At 41.7% G+C, this 23,416-nt stretch overlaps 1 protein-coding gene across 12 annotated transcripts in view; it reads right to left on the bottom strand.

Annotated features, from left to right (window-relative positions):
* The window catches only part of znf385c (zinc finger protein 385C), a 430,141-nt gene that overhangs the window by 315,419 nt on the left and 91,306 nt on the right, over positions 1 to 23,416 (bottom strand). The window contains exon 1 of one of the 12 annotated variants that reach the window (XM_048560948.2): positions 6,864 to 6,925. The exons of the other annotated variants lie outside the window; for them this stretch is intronic. The gene's annotated coding sequence lies outside the window, so the exon portion shown is untranslated. Of the gene's footprint in view, positions 1 to 6,863; positions 6,926 to 23,416 lie in introns of those variants that run through there. 12 annotated transcript variants of the gene reach the window in all.

Genomic DNA, 23,416 nt, shown 5'->3' on the forward strand with positions numbered 1-23,416 from the left:
TAAATTGCCCATAATGTTCAGGGGTGTGTGATTATAGGGGGATGGGTCTGGGTGGGATGCTCCAAGGGGCGGTGTGGACTTGTTGGGCCGAAGGGCCTGTTTCAACACTGTAGGGAATCTAATCTAATGGTTCTTAGCTTGCTTACTCATATAACACTAACCTGGAGGCCATCAGCCTCAGTTCACTTCAAATTGCTTTTTGAGCACATTGCCTCCTTGGGGGAGGCGTTAGCCAGTGGTATTATTGCTGGGCTGTTAATCTAAAGGCCTGGACGTTGTTCTGGTGCCTGGGTTTGAATCCTGCCACGACAGATGACAGAATTTGAATTCAACAAATATCTGGAATTAAGACTCTAATGATGATCAAGAATCCATTGATGATTGTCGGAAAAACCCAACTGGTTCCCTACTGTCCTTTAGGGAAGGAAACTGCTATCCTTACTTGGTGTGGCCTACATGTGACTCCAGGCTCACAGCAATTAGGGATGGATGATAAATGTTGCCTAGCCAGTGACATCCTCATCCTGTTAGTGAATTAAAAAGAAAACCCACTGTTCCAGTGTGGCTTACAAAGCTTTTTTATCACAATGCTCAATTCCAAGCTGCCAGTCACTGTGGCTTGCACTACTTCTTAAATACAATGGGACAGACCAGTAGCTAGTGAGTGTAGGGAGCACTGAACAGTGAAGGGGTTCCTTATAGGGCACTATGCTACCTACTGCAGCATGTGCCAGCAGTTTATGCAGTAAATGCAGTGTATGTGCTTTGAGCACATGTGTGAAACTCAAAGAGGAATGGTTAATTAGTGGGGTGAAAGGGGAGCAAGGCTGATCAGGGGGTGCTGCTGCAGTAGGTCATGATGCCCATCCTATTCCATGGCAGGGGCTTGGCCAAGGTCATTCAGGCACTTGACCCCACCAGAGTTCAAGGATCCATATCTTTGCAGTGTGGAGATTGGCCACACGCAGTCTTGTTGATCAAATACAGGCCTCCAGAAATTAAATGTAGATCAGCCAGGGTCCAGGGGCTGGGCCAATTATTCCTGCAGCAAGACAAAGGGACGGGATAGATTATGATGGAAGTGGATGGAAGAGCAGTCAGTGGTAATGCTGGAGCAGGAAAGATGGTGAGGTGTCCCCACTGAGTGGATGAAAACAGCAGAAGGCAGGAAGAGCTGGTCAAGTGGCAGGACAAAATGAGTGAAGGATGTTGGTTGAGCATGCAATTATGAGAAGTGCAGTCCATGAACCTTGGTGAGAGGTGTGTGCAGCGTTACAGTTTGAGTGAGTGTCGGCCAATGAGTGTGAAGTGACACTTATCCTTGAAGAGAGTGGATGCTCATTATCATCGCTGGGCATCCTGCTTCCCCTGGGGGGCAGCACTGACCTGGGCTGCAGATTAATTCCAGGTTGGCTTGGTCTGACTGTGTTCCCCACAGGGAAAGGGATGCCCACCACTTCACCACCCTATCCATCAAGGCCACTAGGTTCCTGTCTGTAAAGTAATTCTTCTGGACTACTGCTTGAGTCGTACGGTCAAGTACTGCAGCGTAGGGGCCAGCTCCTAGCATGCAGTGTCTAGTGATACAAGTTGGATTTCATGTATGGTGCCAGAGGTGTGAATGTCAGGAAGTTCTCGCAGCAGTGATCACTTCCATCTCTCCAGCTTTGCGTTTTATTTTTTAAATTTCAAAGATGTACTTGATTCATAAAAATATCTTTATATTAATACATAATCACGGAAGGAGTTTGGTTCTGTATAAGAGCAAATGGAGAAACAAACAAATATTGGAATTTGGCTGTATCTAACAAACAAATGAAAGGCATTTCATACTTATACAAGACTATATTTACACATATCTGAGGCACCGGTGGGGTCCGATACAGACCCTCATTTACCTTCAGCAGGAAGACCTTAGACAGTGGTCCTTCCCCATTGCACCTTGGCGGCAGCTGCCCCAAACGTTAGCGTGTCCCTCAGCACACAGTCCTAGGCCTTGGAATGTGTCAGTCTGCAACGCTTGGCCACGGTCCATGTCTTGCACTGAAAGACCAACAAGTTTTGGGCTATACACAATAGTGTCTTTCACCGCGTTGATGGTCCTCCAGGCACAGTCAATGTTTGTCTCAGTGTATGTCATAGGGAACAGACTGTAGAGCTTGGGGCAACATCTTGCAATCCGGGTGAATAGTGCCCAAGAGCTCAATTGGACAATTAATGAGGTGAGGGGCAGCAGATTGTGATTGAAAGGTCACCCTGAGTCAGGGTGACCAGTTGCCATGAATCTCACTCAACAAAACACTCCAAATGAAATGGGAAAATTCCATTCAACATTTTTATTACGGAGAGGTACAACTTGTTACTAAAAAAGAATATAAATCGATATTGTGGGCAACTGAGGAAGTTGAAGAGAGGAGAGGTAATTTACCCCTCTTCACCTGGTCACACATTAGGCATTCCAATGTCATTCTTTAATCCACAAAAGTCCAGAAATGACTTAGTCCCAAACTTCCAAACAGGAGATTGGCTAAGTGATAACAAAACAAAAATTCAAAACTGATATATAAGTTGGTGACTTCTCTGGTTTTCAATTATAAAGACTAACACACGTATTCAGTCATGAGGTGAGCTTTCCACTCCTAATGGGTGTATGTTGCCACATTTATTAAATGGTTTTCCTGGCTGTCTGGAAGACTTATGTTTCCAATTCGATGTAATTTTCTCTGATGCCTTAAAAGGTTTACTTGTAAGCGTATTAGCATTCTAAGGCACACATATAGTAAAAACCAATACTCCATATTGTTAATTCTGCCTGCACAGTACAGCATTCATCAATAGTAAGATCAGCTTTTATTTGGCACTAAGCAAACATCCAGAGTATTTTCTTACGCTGCACTGACAACATCAGTTGTTGTAAAGGGCAGCCTTGCTCTAGGGGCTGATTAAGAGACATAAATGTAATAATCTTCCTCCCTGGCCTGGAAGCTTGCTGCTGATAAGGATCACATTGCAATGCAATGCTTTTTTAAAAACATGACGACTTCATTTTCTCCATAATATCTTTAGATATAATACTGAGCAATTCAAATGTGCTACAAACTAAAATAAAAACAAGTAGTTTTAAAGCTCAAATGTTAATGGAAAACAAATTTACTCAATCAAAAGTTCAACTGAACAACATCCTAAAACAATCTGACATTGTTTTGCATATCTGAATCATTGGAAACTTTTCTGAGCAAGCTTAGGCTACACAGGTACTAGAGTCTGGGTTTTCTACTCTTATTCACCTGGTGTATAGGAAGAAGACATAGGGAATATTAGCAGAACGTAAGTGGAAGTTCTACTATGTCAGAATTCAGTATGGTTTAGAAGGGGTGGACACTAGGAAGTTGTTTCCGTTAGGCGGGGAGACTAGGACCCGTGGGCACAGCCTTAGAATTAGAGGGGGTAAATTTAAAACAGAAATGAGACGCCATTTCTTCAGCCAGAGAGTGGTGGGCTTGTGGAATTCATTGCCACGGAGTGCAGTGGAGGCCAGGATGTTGGATGCCTTCAAGGCAGAGATCGACAAATTCTTCATTTCAGAAGGAATCAAGGGCTATGGGGAGAGTGCAGGGAAGTGGAGTTGAAATGCCCAACAGCCATGAATTAAATGGTGGAGTGGACTTGATGGGCCGAATGGCCTTACTTCCACTCCTATGTCTTATGGCCTTATGTGTGCTCCATGTTATTTTAGGCGAGTGAGGAAGGAGCAGACATCATATTGACAACTGACCATAACCATGTCAGTAATTTTCAAATTCTTTCATAGGATGTAGGTGTCGCTAGCCAGGCCAACATTTATTGTTCATCCCTAATTAACCACAGAGCAGTTAAGAATAAATAGCATTGATTTGGATGTAGAGTCAAATGGGGGCCAGGCCAGGTAAAGATGAACCAGGTGAGGATGGTCGATTTCCTTTCCTAAAGTGTGTTCAATAACCAAAAGGGATTTTTACAACAATCAACATAGTCACCATTAGGCCAGTATTTTTATTCCAGATTTTTAATGAATTCAAATTTCACTATTTTGATAGGATTCAAACCCAATGTCACCAAAATATTAGCTTGGAATTCTGGATTACTAGTTCAGTGACATTACTTCTGTCTCATGTATCCTATTTTCTGACACTAATAGCAGCTAACTGTATTCTTGTCAGTAACTAATAGACATCTGAAGTTGCTGGACATTAAGGAAAGCAGGAGCAAATGTACAAGCTGCACTGTTTGATTGAAAAGATTTCCAAAAACCCTATTTCTGGTTTAATTTTTCTGGTTCTGTTTGCTGCTGTCTACTCATTTAAATACACATTAAATATCCTGTGGCTTAATTCAAAGAATTGCAGGGAGTTCTCCTAATGCTTTAATTAAAATTGTTCCATCAGCTAATTCCTTAAAACAAAAGAGAATGATTCACTAGACATTACTGTTGTGGATCATACTGGTACAGAACAGCTGCTGCATTCCCTGCATATTGCTTCCTAATCAATCGCTTTACCTGCAAACTAACCATACTCATGGAAGAATAGGACTTTGGATCAGGAGTATTCCATTTGGCCCTTTCTGTTGCTCCATCATTCAATGAGATCTTGGCTGATCTGGTTATTGTGTCAACTCATCGATTCCTGCCTGCTCCCAAAAACTCTTGAATTCCTTGTCTATCAAAAGTTATCCAGTTCTGCAAAAGTAGGCATAAGATGCAAGATGGAACATGGTGCCAACACCAGTTGGCTCCTTGCGAGCTCCTACAGCACATGTAACTTCAACATTTCACATAACCATTTTACACTTGTAAACTTAAATTCTAAATTTGTAAAAATTGCTAATAATGTTCTTTTATCAGAATGGGCTGTAGCCTCAAACAAGGTAACCTGCAAGCCTCTAAGTTTTTTTGATTTGTACAACCTTTGCTTGCTGTGATCTGCCTGTACCGCTTGTAAACAAAGATTTTCACTGTATTTCGGTACCCATGACAATTAATCAATCAATCAATAAATCAATTAATCAATTGAAAAATTCATTGCTCTGGCCCCCACTTCGTTGTGGGGAAAGGAATTCCACACACCAACAACTTTCAGTGAAGAAAATAAATATCTTTATCTCTGCCTTAAAAGGAAGACCTCTTATTCTTAGATGGTGACTCTACTTCTAACCTCTCCCACAACAGGAAACATCCTCATGGTATCCAGCTGATCTAGCTCCCTCGGGATTTCTGGCAGCATCTATGGAGAGGAATCAGAGTTGACATTTCCGGTCAGTTCTGGGGAAGCTAACTCTGATTTCTCTCAACAGATGCTGCCAGACCTACTGAGCTTTTCCAGCAATTTCTATTTTAGTTTCTGATTTACAGCATCCGCAGTTCTTCCGGTTCCCTAAGGATTTTTATCCACTTTAATAAGACTTCCTCTTATGTAAACTCTAATGGGTACAGGCCCAATCTGCTTCATAAGATAAGCTCTTCACTTCAAGAAAAATTGAGTGAACATTTTTTGAACTCTTTCTAATGCAATTATTTCCTTTTTCAAGTAAGGAGACCAAAACTGGACACAGATGTGGACTCACAAAGACCTTGGGCAGCCACAGTCGAACCTTCCCTACTTTATTCTTCCATTCCCCTTGAAAGAAACTACAATATTCCATTTAGCTTCCTAATCAATCGCTTTACCTGCAAACTAACTTCTTGCGATTTATGTACTAGGACACTTGGATCCCCCTTCACCACCAAGTTCTGCAATCTTTTTCCATTTAAATAACATACTGCTTTCCATGCTTCCTGTTAAAAAAAGATAAGTTCACGTTTTCCCACATTATTCCTAACCTGACAGATTTTTGCCTGTCCACTTAACTGAGCTACTTCCCTTAGCAGATTCTCTACCTCCTCTTGACAGATTATTTTCCTACCCATTGTACAGCATCAGCAAATTCAGCTGTGATATATCTGATACCTTTGTCCAAGTCATGAGTGTCAAGTGTAAATAGTTGAGGTCTCAGTCATGATCCTCACAGTACCCTTCTACCTATATCTTGTCAACTTGCAAATGACCCAATTATCTATATTTTCTGCTTTTTGTTAACTGATCAATCATTTATCTGTGCTAACACCTAACTTCCATGCCCTCTGTTCTTGTCTTGTGCGGTCATTTTGATGTGGTGCCTTATCAAATATCTTTTAGGAGTCTAAGTCCACCACATCCACAATGTTCCCTTTATCCAACTTGCTGGTTACTTTCTCACAGACACAGACACTAATAGATTAGTGTCCAGTTTATAAAGCCATGCTAAACTGTGCAATCACATTATGACTCTCTGAGTGTACTGCTACAACCTCCCTAATAGTCCATTATTATGAAACACATTTTAAAATATTTCAAAAGATGTAATATTGCACTAAATAATTTATATTTTCATAGGGCCTAAAACATCCGAAAGCACTTCATAGGGATATTGCAAAACAAACATAATACTACCCACGTAAACAGATTTTCGTGGATTTTGTGGATTTCAATGGGGAACAACTCTGGAACACTGACGGTAAAAATAGTGACCAGAAATGGATCCCTGGATTTTCACCTCATTGCAGTACCCCCAATTTTTGCTGGTGCAGGAAAAAAATGTGAGTAGAAAGCCTGTACCTGAACTGATACAGCCAGCTGTACACTGGTGTGCAGGCATCTCCTAAGTTCAGCCTGCAATTTTCATTAGGTCTGGCCAGATCCCCATGACTGGTGCTTCTTGGCCCATCAGAGAATTTGGGTACCATAGTTTAGACATAGTGTAGATTCAGGAGCCTTTTGAAAGGCAAGTTTACAAGGTCTTACCCATACCTTCATGGTCCTTCCATGCAATGAATGCCTCTTCTGTGCTGAGTCACCCAGTACGCACTATATACGCAACCAAAGAGATGTGCAACACAATGGTACAGCTGAGAGAAGAAATATAGTTGCCATTACTGGTCTGGATCACAGCATTTGTTCAGCAGGGTTTTCTGGTTTGACAAGTGAAATGAACTTCTTATACTAACTTGCTATATGATCTCTTTTGCCAATGTGTCAATGTATACTTAGACAAGATTAAGAATTGTGACTGTTTGAAGGAGGTGGCTGTGAGCTAAGAATGGCATTGAGTTGGTATGGAACATATCTGGGGCCATGTTCATGGTGAGGGCATGATTTACAGCGCATTGTCATGAATTGGAATAGGTTAGCATGGAAGTTTTAAGCAGCCTTGGGGCAGGTAGGTTGGGTGAGGTTGTCTGTGTGTGAGGGTGAGGAGTGAAATGCCTCAAATCTTCTAACACAATTTGGTGATTTCCCCTCAGGAACCCTACAATCCCCGAAATAGGTCTGGCCACTCAGGAAGTCTCTTGACTTAAGTTACCCACCCAGTTGTGAAATTTCTGTCTGTCAGATGAGATAACTAAATGTGTGGTCAAAGAAGTAGGTTTTGAAGAGTGCCTTAAAGGATGAAAGTGAAGTTGGGAGGTGAGAGGTATCTGTATTATGTTCCAGAGCTTGGGACTAAAATAACAAAAGGTACGGCCATAAATAGCAGAGCAATTAACGTTAGGAATGCTCAAGAGGCAAGAATTAGAGATGCACAGACATCTCAGAGAATAGGGCTGGAGAAGGATGAGAAATTGGGTGAGGTAAGGCTAGGATGAGATTTGAAAACAAGATGAAAATTTTAAAATTAAGGCATTGCATGATCAATAGTCAATGTGGATTGATAATATAATACAAAACACAGTCAGCAGAGTTTGGGTAATCTCAAGTTTACTGACGGTAGAACATGGAAGACCATCTAGGAAGATGTTGGCCTATGAAGTCTAGTGGTATCAAAGGCATGAGTCAGGATATGGAGGTGGAAATAAGAACTCTCAGTGATGGTAAGAATATGTGACTGGAAGTTCATCTTGGACTCACGTTTTTTTAAAAATTCAGTCATGGGACGTGGCGATGCTACCTGGGTCAGCATTTATTGCCTATCCTTAAGTGCCCTTGAGAAGGTGGTTGTGAACTGCTGTCTTGAACTGCTGCAGCTCATTTAGTGTAGGTAAACCCGTAATGCCTTTGGTGGCGGGGGGGGGGGGGGGGGGGAGTTCCAATATTTTAACCCAGCAACACTGAGGAATGGTGATATATTTCCAAGTCAGGAGGGTCAGCGGCTTCGAGGGGAACATGCAGGCGGTGATGTTCCCATGTATATGCTGCCCTTGTCCTTCTAGATGGTAGTGGTTTGGAAGATGCAGCCTAAGGACCCTTGGTGAATTTCCACAGTGCATCTTGTAGATGGTGCATATTGCTGCTACTGAACATCAGTAGGAAGTGGAATACATTATCAAGTACTTTTTTCTTAGACAGCTGCCAGGGCGAGAGGTGGAGTTGGGGATAAGGTAACAGAAGTTGTAGTGGGGCCTGAAAACAATTGCAGCAATTGTTTTTATTTCAAATTATGCCAATTTCAATCATGGACATTGCACAACTTCAATAAAAAGTAGTGACAGTGTAGCTAGAATATTACAAGATTTTAATCAAACAGATTTACAGCATAAAATTGTCCCAAAACTTTCACCTTGAAAGCATGAAGTTATTACTGAATGCTACTGTCCTTACAATTCATAATCAGTTTGTTGGCTGGACTAGAATTGAGAACCACTTGTCCTTTGCCTTTCTAACTTTTGTTCATGAGTTTCTTTGGTACTATTTCTGATTTCTTACAGTGGTTGTGGCACTGCTTCATGTAGACTTTATAATCTACAATTATAATTCATGCAGCACGTAATAAACTTTGTTATTTGACCACGTTGACCTTTTCTAAACATATTGGAATGCCATTCCCCCTTGGTGACAGGTGAAATAACATACTGTCAATTTATCACTTGGCCTTATGCCTCTGAATGATGTGTGCTCATTAACACAGCACTCAGAAACATGTGTCCCCGACAGTACACGACACTGACTCTACAAATATGACATTTACTTGAAACCCACAAGCATGATGTTGCCAGACCAAATTTGTGGCAATGTAATTACTCCACAATTAGCATATTCTTCTGTGAGAATGGCTACAGACGAGTAACTTCATTTCAGTTTCATGAGGCAATATTTGTAAGCAGAAAGTGAACAAGCCTCAAAGCTCCTCAATGTGACAGAGTTCTGCACGGACAGTCCCCACAGCTTGTGCTGCTCACTCGGTGCACTAGAACCACCATTTCCACTTGTGTCACAAAATAGAAAGTTGCACCTACAGATTCACAATTTTCACAGCAGATGGCTCTTTGGAATATTAATGTGGCAAATTTATTGGATGGGAAACATCCAAGTCCAAGAATTTCAGAGCGGAATTTGCAAAGCAGAGCATAATTTGACACTAACTTCAAATTCAAAAGCTGTGGTGATGGCTCATATTTTGCTGTCAGTAGCAAAATAACATAAATAATATAACTTGTCGCTGACCTCAATAAAGGTGTGCCTGCAAAGATTTAGTGATCTCTGTACGGCAGACCTCCTCTTTACCAATGTCAGCAAATTCAAACAGATCACCAGATGTCCATATCATGGGATCATCGAGAACAGTAAGCAGTCAAACGCCTGTAAGTCTTCACATTGACAGCAAACCAGGAAGTGAAAAACACTGAATCTCTTCACTTCTAAATATTGTATTTCACAGGCAGCAAAATAAATTATTAGGATGTGAACACGACATTAAGGCAGAAGCTAAGGTATCATAAACACACTTCTTTTGTTTTAAAAAGAACAAATTATTGTTAATAAAAAAGGAATGTCTTACAACGGAGAAATTGAATATTCAACCAGTACATAATTATACTTATAGGGCCAATGAGGCTATTTCATATCAATAACAGGCCTAGTACTTTATTTTAAATAAAACCTAGTTTTTTTTGTCAATGAAGTGAAACGCGTTTCAACGGTTTTAAAGGCAAGGCTAAGGTATATGAGCAGAAGTCCTCATCAGTGTCAGATTTAGCTTAGCGGAGCCCAGCTCCAAGTCACGGGGCTACGGGTTCAAGTCCCACTCCACAGCTCTGGACAAGAATCAAAGCTGACATTCTTATGCTGCACTGCAGGGGGACTCATTGCAAGGACAAGATGTTAAACCCCATGTTCTCGTTCAGGCGGAACAGAAGTTCCAGTGGCACTATTTTGAAGAACAGCAGTACAGTTTTCCCTGTCCAGGTCATTATCGTTAATGCTGTGGAAGCCTGTCGTGTGAAAATTGGTTTCTGGGTTTCTTACTCTATAACCATCACCACACTTCCAAAAAGATTCATTGGCTGTAAAGTGCCTTGAGATGTCCAGTGGTCTTGTTAAATGCTATTAAAATGCAAGCCTTTTTCCAGTTTAACGCTTCCTAATTGACTGCATTTTGAGATGATCTCAACAGTGCCATCTCGGCAGAAGTGCAGAATCACCAAATACAACTTCTAAATTCCCATGTCAAAGGAACAATGTGCGTACTCTAAGTTTCAGTCAGTCTCAGAGCAATAATGATGGCAAACACAGTTCTGCTGTCAATACTCTACTCTAAAGTCCAGTCTGCTTTAATCATTCAGCAGTTGGCTGCTTTTATCACCAGAAGTGTGGGTGAGTCTGGATTTATGACCTGGTGGTACACAGGGCATATGAGAACATTTATTAAAGAGAAATTAAGATCCCAGACATTTCTCAATGACTGATTTTAAAGTGCAACGTCTCATGAAAATTATCATTTTTTTTCACTGTATAAAAGTAATAGAATTGACAACAGTGGTATGTTTAACAACTATTGCAACCCACCTGGCTGTAAGTGAAAATATGATTTTATGCCTTATTTGTACAGGTCAGTTGGTAAAACTAAAAAGATTGATTTTTGACTGGGTCCTTTAGAATCAATAGTCCTGAGCACAGGTAATATCACACTGCTGGAAAATTCCTTCATGTGTCTATTTAACAATGTTGTTTCTCTACAGATTCTCAATGCATTAAACCCGCCCAAGTGCAGGGATTACATAAGTGATGAGGGGAGAAGAGAGAATTAATGGAACATAAAGCCAACATTTTTTTGTCTGCCAAAGGCTATGTACCTATTTCTCAAAATCCTGCAACCGATTGAAATGTTAGCCTTAATAAACAGCACAGGAAACAATGCAACAGTATCAATTGGTGTTTGGAGCCATTAAGCTGTTCATGTTAAATGTACTAAAATCATACCATTGTTAGCAACTCGGGCACTTGTCCCTGCTCCACCATTCAATAAGATCATGACTGACTGGATTTCTACATAGTTCCACGGGAAGTTGTGTGTGGATCCTGTGGAGATTGGAGAGGTGCTAAATGATTATTTCTCATCTGTTTTCACTGAGGAACAGGAGAATATTGTAGAGGAGATGAATGAGTTACGGGCTACTAGAATTGAAAGGATTTAGGTTAGTAAGAGGAGGTGTTATCAATTCTAGAAGGTGTGAAGGTAGATAAATCCCCTGGGCCAGATGGGATTTTTCCGAGGATTGTCTGCGAAGCTAGGGAGGAGGTGGCGGAGCCTTTGGCCTTGATCTTTGAGCTCTCATTGTCTACAGGTTTAGTACCAGAGGACTGGAGGATTGCAAATGTTGTGCCCTTGTTCAAGAAGGGCAGTAGGGATGATTCAGGTAATTATAGACCTGTGAGCCCTACGTCTATTGTAGGAAAAATTTCGGGAAGGATTATAAGAGATAGGATTTATAATCATCTGGCAAGCAACAATTTGATTGAAGATAGTCAGCATGGATTCGTCAAGGGCAGGTCATGTCTCACAAACCTCATTTGAGTTTTTTGAGAAGGTGACCAAGCATGTGGATGAGGGTCAGGCAGTTGATGTGGTGTACATGGACTTCAGTAAAGCCTTTGATAAGGTTCCACATGGTAGGCTACTGGAGAAAATACAGAGGCACGGGATTGAGGGAGATTTAGCAGTTTGGATTAGAAATTGGCTTTCTGTAAGAATGCAACGAGTGGTGGTTGATGGAAAATATTCAGCCTGGAGTCCGGTTACTAGTGGTGTGCTTCAAGGATCTGTTTTGGGACCACTGCTGTTTGTCATTTTTATAAATGACTTGGACACAGGCATAGGTGGATGGGTTAGTAAGTTTGCAGATAACACTAAAGTCGCTGGAGTGGTGGACAGTGTGGAAGAATGTTGCAGGTTGCAGGGAGACTTGGATAAACTGCAGAATTGGGCCGAAAGGTGGCAAATAGAGTTTAATATGGATAAATGTGAGGTGATTCACTTTGGGAGGAATAATAGGAAGGCAGAATACTGGGTCAATGGAAAGATTCTTGGTAGTGTGGATGTCCATGTACATAGATCCCTGAAAGTTGCCAGTCAGGTTGATAGTGCTGTTAAGAAGGCTTACAGTGTGTTAGGTTTTATTGGTAGAGGGATTGAGTTCTGGAGCCGTGATGCCATGCTGCAACTACGCCAGTGCAGCCTCATTTGGAATGTCGCATACAGTTCTGGTCGCCCCATTACAGGAAGGATGTGGAAGCATTGGAAAAAGGTGCAGAGGAGATTTACCAGGATGTTGCCTGGTCTGGAGTGAAGAAAGGCTGAGGGACTTGGGTCTGTTCTCATTGGAGAGAAGGAGGCTAAGAGGGGATTTAATACAGACATACAAGATGATCAGAGGATTAGATAGGGTGGACAGTGAGAGTCTTTTTCCAAGGATGATGACTTCAGCTTGTACAAGGGGGCATAGCTACAAACTGAGGGGTGATAGGTTTAAGACAGATGTCAGAGGCAGGTTCTTTACTCAGAGAGTGGTAAGGGTGTGGAACACCCTGCCTGCCAATGTAGTTAACTCAGCCACATTAGGGGCATTTAAACAGTCCTTGGATAAGCATATGGATAATGATGGGATAGTGTAGGGGGAGGGTCTTAGATTAGTTCACAGGTCGGCGCAACATTGAGGGCCGAAGGGCCTGTTCTGCGCTGTATTGTTCTATATTCTATAATCACCTTCAGCCCCTTGATTATCAAGAATTTATCCACCTTTGTCTTAAAAATATTCAAAGATTTTGCTTTCACCATCTTCTGAGGAAGAGTGTTCATGACACTTGGAAAAATGTTTCCTCATCTCTCTGTTAAATTATTAAACAGCAAACCCACCTACCAGGGAAACATCCTCTCCACACAAGTCACAGAGTTGTAGAGCTGTACAGCACGGGAATCAGATCCTTTGGTCCAGCTCATCAATGCCAATGAGATATCCTAAATTAATCTAGTCCCATTTGCCAGCATTTGGCCCATATCCCTCTAAACCCTTCCTATTCATATAACCATTCAGGTGCCTTTCAAATGTTGTAATTGTGCCAGCCTCCACCACCTCCTCTCGCAGCTCATTCGACATACGCATCACCCTCTGCATGAAAAATGTGCCCCTTAGGTCCCTTTAAAAGATTTCCCTTCCCACCTTAAACCTATGCCCTCGAGTTTTGGCTTCCTCTAACCTGGGGGAAAAGACCTTGGCTGTTCACCCTATCCAGGCCCCTCATGATTTTATAAACTTCTATAAGGTCACTCCTCAGCCTTTGACGTTCCAGGGGAAATAACCGCAGCCGATTCAGCCTCTCCCCTTAGCTCAAGCCCCCCAAACCTAGCAACATCCTTGTAAATCTTTTATAAATCCTTTCAAGTTTCACAACATTTTTCCTATAGCAGAGAGACTAGAAGTGAACGCAGCATTCTAAAATGCACCATGTCAAGATCTTTCAAGGTCCTGTATGCTTCAATTGAGCTACTCTTCTCAAATTCCCACGCTGGAACTGCACTCCTGCTTGCGAGCTAATGTTCACACAGTAGCACTGCAACATAATGAATGTTGGAGCAAGGAATAGGTTAAAGAAGGGGAATATGGCTGTTTTCAGTGAGGGTCAAACAAAACACTTATGACAATGAAGGCCATTACAGTCTGAATCACTGGAGGGAGCTTGTATAGGTGTTATAGTGGGCAATTCAGCACAGCCTCCATTTGAATAAGGCAAGAACAGCAACACTATTAAGGAGCTAATTTAGCAAAATTGCTCAGCCTATTTAAGTAAAGGTTTTGACACTTGCAGTTTTTATGTAAAGACCAAAGTGCAGTCCATGTAGTATTATTGAAAGACAGAATTTTAAAACATGAGACCCACTTGGGCTCATTCAATGTCTGTCAGTTCTCTGAAAGGGCCATTCACTCAGAACCCATTCCCTGCTCTTTCCTCAAGTCCTTGAAATGCTTATTAATCCACTTCACCAATAAAACTGCTCTGTTCATTGTTGTTTCTAGAAAAGGGAAGATAGGTCAATGTAAGCTTTCTCAGAGTGGTGGAGGGGGGTGAGAAGGGGCAATGTGAGGATGCTCAGCAGGAGATGGGGAGCTGGGGCAACATGAGCATGCTCAGCAAGAGGTGGGGAGCTGGGGCAACGTGAGCATGCTCAGCAGGAGGTGGGGAGCTGGGGCAACGTGAGCATGCTCAGCAGGAGGTGGGGAGTTAGGGTAATGTGAGCATGCTCAGCAGGAGGTGGGGAGAGAGGGAAATGTGAGCATGATCTCCAAAATGGTGCAGGATTGTGGCAACAAAGCACTTCTCACTGCATTTTCCCAAATACGTGTGACAATAGAAAACATCAATCATTCATTCATACTCAAAACTTTAGGTGTAATGAGAAAGACCAGAAGTTGTAAGACTACGCTCTTGCCATTGTATGTTCTGCAGAAATCATACTGGGCTTGAAACATTAACTGTGTTTTGCTTTCCACAGATGTTGCCAGAACTGCTAAGTTGCTCTGTGTTGGTTTCATGGTGTGTTAATTTTGTCCTGTTTGCAATAACTCACAAGATAGGAAAGAGTGACAATGAATTTGATGTCGCTGACAGTATGTTAGTTCATCCAGTAACTGGAGCCACCATCAACAGCTCATTCAAAAATATTCAAGGTGGAGAAGTAGAGTAGTCGGAACAAATATTGAAATAAGTGAGGGTCAGTAGAGGAAGAGGTAGTGGTAGGATGAACATAGAAGGAACATTTTGGTCCTGAAGACTTTCTGGAAGAAATTTAAATGGATTGATATTTCAACGGGACAATCAGGACCCATAATGCAGAGAAGGAAGGCAGCCCTATCAGATAGGTTTTATTCTGATATTTCCCAAAAACACCCTACTTTTGATTAATGAGGTTGGTTCTCTGCCTAGCTTGCATACTCAACTAATCTCCCAAATGTACAGTTCCCGCTGTGATCTCCCTGCCAACCGTATTATTGGAACAGAGGACACTTGAGCCTTATGAACTCTGCAGCCCCGAAGCCTGTTACCACAAGCTCAGAAACTCTGCAGAACTCCAGCTCCTGGTTCAACACCAGCACACCCAACTACAACTTGACCATGTGCCTCATTGATCCTCTCGATTCTCCAGGGGAGCACAATAGTGTCACATGAAGACATTAAAGAGCATGTAGAGTCGACATTTGACATTGTTCTAGATATATTTCAGTTGTTCCTAACTATGCCCTACTTTAACACGTTGCATATTTTACTCATGGTCTAGGTTGTGACAGTCCTTCAGTTTGGAGGTGTTGTATTTAAAGCAAACCAAATCTTCCAACAGTATGTTTCATTTGGATGGTGCCTCATTATGTTTGCACTTCTACAACTGAAAATAATATGATGAGTGCTTCTTTGCGTGACACAAATCTACTGCTACAATTTCAGAGAAAAAACAATAACTTAATTGAAATGACTGACGTGATAAAGGCTTCAAACATCAACAGATTGGCATAAATCAACAGCCTATAAATTTTGCATACACAGTTTCCCTGAGGTGGTCTGCCTTGCTTCAGAATAGGATGTAATATCAATTGGGATTGCTGATCAAGACATCTGAAGCAAGTTTTCAACATTTCAAATTAGCTCTCGATAGCAGTGCAAACTGCTCAGTGCGTTTAATTATAATTTACCTCTAAGGGTTTGAATGCACTCAGAAACTAAAATGACTTTCACAATCATAGCTGTTGCTGGCCAGTGAATAAATTCACAGTTCCTGGAAAAGGATAAGACAGAAAGAATGAAGGGATTATAAATGGATTATAAGTAGTTGCATATATTTGTATAATATAAATCAGTTGTTTGGACACTTTTTTTATAAAATCACTGTGTGAAGGAGGGCTATATGTTTTCCTATATTTGCCAACACGAAAAGATTTTGACCCTTTTTGCACAATGAGAATGGGGAATGTGGAGGAGAGGAGGAACACCAACCTCTCTGCTTCCAGTCTATGCTCACCCTTGGTGCAAATTAACTTCCAAGTTGGGCAAGTGCATGAGATGCTTATTGCAGTAAGCTGAGGGTCTCAAATTTCCAAATCCCACAATCTCAATGTTGTTCAGACCCGACATTATTTTAACCCCCAGCGGTGTTGAGAGAAATCCATTGGAATACAGTGTATTGTCTGGCTTGCTCTAATCACCTGTGTAATACCTATGCCTCTGCTGTAATTACTTTCAGTTTAGCTTGTGGCACACACGATTATATGGGTCACGTGAGTCCTACACATTGCAGAACATTCCGAGTGAAGCTTTCAGTAACTGGATTCTTTTTGGGTCCTCTCCTCCGTTCTGAGGTGCCACTCTCCTGATACCAATTGTGTCCCAAGCCTTTCCACAATTTAGCAATAATGCTGGTGACTATGCCCTCTGGTACCTGGTAGTGGCTTTCTGCAACCCAGGTTTTAGATGGGCATCCACTCTGGACAACGCATAGCAAGACCAGGAGATTAAAATGACCCGAATTCACCCTGAGGCAGCGATGTGAGCTTATCCACTTCCCTGCACATTCCACCTTTCCACCAACACTCCATCAAAATCAGTTCCAATACCTTTGGTAAACCAGTCATGAAATGCAAATACAAGCAAAGTAAAATATCCAGTGGATTCTGGAAATCAGAAGTAAAACAGAAAATGCTAGAAATATTCATCAGGTTGGGCAGCATCCGTGGATAATCTTTCATTAGAATAGTACCAAGCACACTGAAATATCTGCTTGTTCGTCCCTCTACAGATTCTGCCTGACCTGATGCATTGCTCCAGCATTTTCTGTTTATATTAAAAAAAGACACTATCTGCTTTATTTTTGTTTGATGGGTTTGGGAATACATAGTCATCTCTACAGTATACCTTTTTGGTCACTCTAGCTGTCATCTGGACATTTGTAGACATTGTGTACCCACTGGTCGTAATCAGATGAGAAAACTCGAGAGACTGCAGAACAGGACAGGCTTTTCACTAACTTTGTCATCATGACTGGACTGTATAAACAGCAGTTCTCTGTTCCAAATCTATACAGAATGCTTTCTGAACATCAGTAATGGTTTGCTGAACGTAAGGTGCCCAGAGTATTATCCATCCTCTAAAGACAGATAATTCATATGGATGGCAGCTGATTCTGATAAATGGTGTTACCTCCTTGTCTTGGGACCTTGTTTATGGCTTAGCTGCTGTGCGCTGTTTGATTTTAACTATTATTTGACTGAGGGATGAGTGCATGTCAATAGATTTATAAAGCTCTGTCACTAAGAAGAGCTGAGACTGGCAAATGTCACTGTAAATCCCCCTGGCAATTACAGTGGTAAGTGACTATGGACAGTTGTAAGTATGCTTTATTGAGGGGATATTGTGTATAATAATGACTCGCAGTTGTATTGGTTGATGGATTTACAATTTGTACTTTGGTAGAGTCTAACATTAGTGGAAATAACACCAACTTTCAGGCACAAAAATACATTAATCCTGACAGCAAACCTGCATAAAACAGAAGCCAAGTGTCAAACCCACCCCAGTTTAAATTAAAGTGGATAGCACCAACACTCTAAAATGTGTATCTTTACTATTTTTTGCATTGGAACAGCTTTGAAATACTCCTGGAGACTTTTTCATTCTGCACATTCATAACTCGAGGATAGCAAAGGTGAGTTAACAAGAAAACAGATGAAGAGGTGGTAGGAACTGCAGATGTTGGAGAATCTGAGATAACAAGGTGTCGAGCTGGATGAACACAATAGGCCAAGCAGCATCAGAGGAGCAGGAAAGCTGACATTTCGGGCCTAGATTTTCTGAATTTTCTGAAGAAGGGTCTAGGTCCAAAATGTTGGCTTTTCTGGTCCTCTGATGCTGCTTGCCCTGTTGTGTTCATCCAGCTCTACACCTTGTTCTATCAAAAGATGAAGAGGTGCTTGATTTTATAGCTCACAGAGTTGCCATGCAGTACAATCAATGGATTCCCTGCACTGACAGAAGGTCAAAAACCTTCTGACTCAGCTATCAGGTTATATTGCTTCATCTCATGGCAGTTGGGAATCATTGCTGAGAAAACCTGTGGAGGCAGTAGTAGGGGCAGGGGGAGGAGAAACAGAAATGTACATAAATCCAGATTTCTGAGTGTCTAGGGGGAGGCATCCTGATCAAACTTCCTCTCTGGCAATGATACGAGGGGCGACCACTCGACAAACATTGTCAGGAGCAACGTGTCTTTGTAATGATTAAAGAATCAAAAGTAGGGAAACTCTTCCCCTGACTCCAAGTCCACGTTCAGAAGCGCAGCCCCAATGAAGTCGTCTTAAAAATGACGACTCGCCATGCACCTACTGCTGCTAATTCCCAAACAGTGGGAATTTTCCAGAATGACTGCATGGTTTTGGTGCCCACTGCAACATTTTTGCTCAACACTTGCAAAGTCACTACTTGATCACTGGGTGAGTCTTTAACCCATTCAAAATTCAACCCCCACTTTGCAGAGAGTTACAAACCCGTTCTATCTGTGCAAGTTTCCTTTTTGAGCTGAATAATTCATTCAGGTCCACATTTTGCACCATTTCAAATATTCATCTCTATCCTCCTGTGAAAGATGCTGTGCTTCTGGATCAACCAGGTCCTGTCGTGAAACAGTTCAGGATCCCTGAAAATAAAAGCAATGCCTATGCAGCGGGACTTGGGTGTCCTTGTGCATGAATTGCTGAAGGTGGGACTGCAGGTGCAGCAGGTGACTAAAAAGGCAAATGGAATTTTGTCTGCCATTGCTAGAGGGATGGAGTTTAAAAACAGGGAGGCTATGCTGCAGCTGTATAGGGTCTTGGTGAGGCCACACCTGGAGTACTGAATGCAGTTTTGGTCTCCTTGCTTGAGAAGAGATAGTCTAGCACTGAAGGGGGTGCAGAGGAGGTTCACTCGGTTGACTCCAGAGCTGAGAGGGTTGGATTATGAGGAGACACTGAGTACACAGGGATTATACTCATTGGAATTCAGAAGAACGAGGGGAGATCTTATAGAAACATATAAGATTATGAAGGGAATAGATAAAGTGGAGGCAGGGAGGTTGTTTTCACTAGCATGCAACTAGGACTAGAGGGCATCACCTCAAAATAGAGGGAAGCAGATGTAGGACTGAGATCAGGAGGAACTTCTTCATCCAAAGGGTTGTGAATCGGTGGAATTCCCTGCGGGGTGAAGTGGTTGAAGCTACCTCACTGAATGTTTTTAAGGCAAGGCTAGATAAATTTTTGACCAGTCAAGGAATTAAGAGTTATGGTGAGTGGGCTGGTAAGTGGAACTGAGTCTCAAAAGATCAGCCATGATCGTACTAAATGGCGAAACAGGACCAAGGGGCCAGATGGCCTACTCTTGCTCCGAGTTCTTATGTTCTTATGTCTACCTCCACTGGCCAAAGGTCAGAAAATGATTTGCATTTAGTGCAGATGCTACCGACCTAGGTTCTGAGAACTAGACTCAAAACATTCACTCTTGGTTTCTCCAACACTTTGCGCTTTTTGTAACCTCATGCTCTATTAGCTTATTTGAAGATACTGCCCCAGTAGAAATTGTCCACAGCATATTATTAAATCAAGCCTGTAAACAACATTTACAAATACTACTTTTGAAATAAAAAGGCTGCACATAGATAATTGTCTTATGATTAAAAGCTACAGATCCATTGATGGTTCCTGTGATCATTGATTTTGTTATAACATCTCATGCAAACCATAAAAATTAGGAACAGGAGTAGGTACTTTGTAACCTCAAGCCTGCTCTGTCATTCAATAGAATCATGGCTGATCCAACATTCTTCATTCACACTTTCCTTTCCCCAAAATTTCTGATTCCCCATCTTGGCCTTAAATATACAGAGGGACTCTGCTCCCACAGTTTTCTGTGGCAAGGAGTTCTGAAGACTTATAACTCTCTGATAGAGAAAATCCCTCTTCATCGCTGTCTTAAATTGGCATCCCTTTTTTCTGAGACTATGCCATCAGCTTCGAGACTTTCCCAAAAGGGAAACATCAGCATTTACCCTGTCAGACTCCCTAAGAATTCTATAGGTCACCTCTCGTTCTTCTAAATTTGAATGAGTTGAATCCCAACCTGTTTAAGTTTGCTCCTAAAACAATCCCTCCATACAGGGGATCAGCCTGGTGAGCCTTCTCTGAACTGCCTGCAATGAAATAATATCTTTCCTAATATAAGGGGAGCTTGATCGAAATTTCAATGAAAAGAAGAAAATATTTTTGCTACGTCTGTCTAAAGAGGTAGGGTATGTAAGATATGTATTAGAATAATCAAATATGTTTCCTACACACACACCTTTCTTTGTTGAAATTTGTTTGTTACACAGTATGTAAGATATGTATTAGAATAATCAAATATGTTTCCTACACACACACCTTTCTTTGTTGAAATTTGTTTGTTACACAGTATATATTAAAGAATGTAAATAGCAGCAACCATGAAAATACTGAAAACAATCTGGATAATCTAATGCAGAGGGTCGAGGCACTGAAGTTATAAGTAGATTTTACATCAAAATTCATGACAACAGAGTTCAAAGAATACATGATCTAATATTCTAGGAAACTGTCTGTCAGTAGAAAGCAACAGTATTGTAAATCTGCACTGAGTTTTTCGATTTAAACACACACTGCTTGACATGTGTCATTATGATCAATCATTTGTAGACATTATTAAGAAGCCCTCCCTATTTCCTTTTACACAATTGTAAAGTCTGGCTCATTGTCACAACTTTGCCACACCACCTCAAAATAGAATTTCCAGATACAGTTGAACGAAGGCACTGTGGGGCCCTTAATAATCTCTAAGCTATGTTCCATCAGTCACTTGGAACAGTTTAAATCCCCATGAAATTCAATCCTGAAGCCACCAAAGAAATGACAACATTTCTCTAAGTAGATGCGCTTAAAAACATGGAACCAAAAATAAAGCAATGACTTTCACAGTGACCTTCAAGTAAAATCAATACAGTCAAACCCTTCTGGATCACTTTGTATCATCAATTAAGAAATTTTGCACTCATTTTTAATGCTGAGAAAAAACATTTGTCGCTTTTCTTGTTTATTCTTTCGTGGGAGGTAGGAATCATTGTTTGGCCAGCATTAATTGCCAATCCCTAACTGTCCTTCAGACGGTAGTGGGGAGGCACCTTTTTGAATAATCACTGTCCACGTGGTATCAGTGCACCAACAATACCATTTGGAAGCAAGGTTCGGAATTTTGATTCAGCAGCAGTGAAGGAACAGTAATAGGGCTCCAAATCAGGATGGGGTGATGATCTGTTAACAGGCGACTGCCAATTTGTAGGCCAACCAGCATCTTAGGAGCAGGAAAGCTGACGTTTCAGGCCTAGACCCTACATCAGAAAAAAATCTGATGAAGGGGCTAGGCCCGAAATGTCAGCTTTCCTGCTCCTAAGCTGCTGCTTGGCCTGCTGTGTTCATCCAGCTCCACACCTTGTTATCTCGGATTCTCCAGCATCCACAGTTCCTACTATCTCTGATACAATTCGTAATTCCTCTCTGATTTACGAAAAATAATTGACCAGTTTTGGAATAAGAAGATTACATTTAATAATTTTACACATCTGGAATCTTGTTTAAAGGTAGCTTGTCCATTAATGGATCCCAGACAAGACTGTTGTTTGTTTGGAGAAATGAAATTGTCCATAATGTACTGGTTGACACTCTGTAATTATGCAACCCGTATCTCTGTTGTAACTTTGTTTCATCTTTGGCTGTGGCAGCCATTAAACATATTATTTGGAGGAAGATTGGTTAATTAGTCAGGGCATTGTGATGGGAAGGAAATGACAGAGATAGGGTAGCGCTGACATTTGCTACAGTCGGACTCTGGGCAAGGTTCCCCAATTTGTTATGGTTCCAGATGGAATACCCCCAAATTGTTAAAAGGGCTCTCCTTCTATATCTACCTTTGCCCTTTGGTTGATCCAACAAGTTTAATTTATAATCAGATCCCTTCCCTTGTCAATACCTTTTTCCCAGACCCAAATTAACTTAGCTGTGGAATTTTATGTTTTTTGGCGAAATGCAACTCGTGTTGTGTCTGTTGGAGTGACACTTGTTGCAAGGCTGGGTAGGTTTTCTCACAGCTTCTTACAAAACTCACCACTTTAGTTGCCATTGTATTATGGGACATCACCATTCCATCTTACTGCGCGCCATTCCCTGAAGAACTCACCAGATACCCGCCATAAGACCAGTAACCCCCTTTTTGGCCACAGCATCTTCAAAAAGCTCATGGTGTACCTCGAGGAGTGCTGGGCCCTGCCCTGCTTGTGACTGGAGAGGGGATTGAAACTGCTGGTGAGCACAAATTGGCACAGAACCAAGGGTCCTAATTGATGGAGTGGTGCACAGGATGGCAACCCTCTTCCTGGAGGACAGGGCAGAGGATGCTATGCCACTGTATGATACCTGCCTGGTCAGAAATCAGCACTCCAATCAGTGCCACATCCAGGGTTAGGAGGACCAAGTAACAGTGTTGAAAGAACATCAATGACATTCTCCATGCTGCTAAGGTAAGGGGTCTCTGCTTTCTACTGTCAGCTACCTCACACACTCTCTTTTTCTCCTACTGCACTCACTTCCCATCAAAGCTTCTGCTCTCACACCATCTCTGTAAAATGCAACATCTTCCTCCATTTGGTTCCCTTAATGGCCATCATCTCACGCCACTAAACATGCATACCCTCCACACTGCTTCCACATTCCCTTGAGACACTGACAGGCTGACATTTATCAGACTGTTCAGTGTACTGTATTGAATACTCCCTCTAACCATGAGCTGTAACACAAAGAACAAATCAGCCCTCCAAGCCTGCGCTGATACATTTTGCCTTTACATACTCTAACTGTCTTCACTTACAGGATCTGTATCCCTCTATTCCCTTCCTATTCATGTATTCATCCAGATATTTCTTGAATGCAGCTAATGTGTCTGCTTTCACTGCCTTGTCTGGCAGTGCGCTCCAGGCACTCACCATCCTTTGTGTGAAAAACCTGCCTCAC

The sequence above is a fragment of the Stegostoma tigrinum genome, chromosome 31, assembly GCF_030684315.1.
Source record: "Stegostoma tigrinum isolate sSteTig4 chromosome 31, sSteTig4.hap1, whole genome shotgun sequence".
Lineage (NCBI taxonomy): Eukaryota > Metazoa > Chordata > Chondrichthyes > Orectolobiformes > Stegostomatidae > Stegostoma > Stegostoma tigrinum.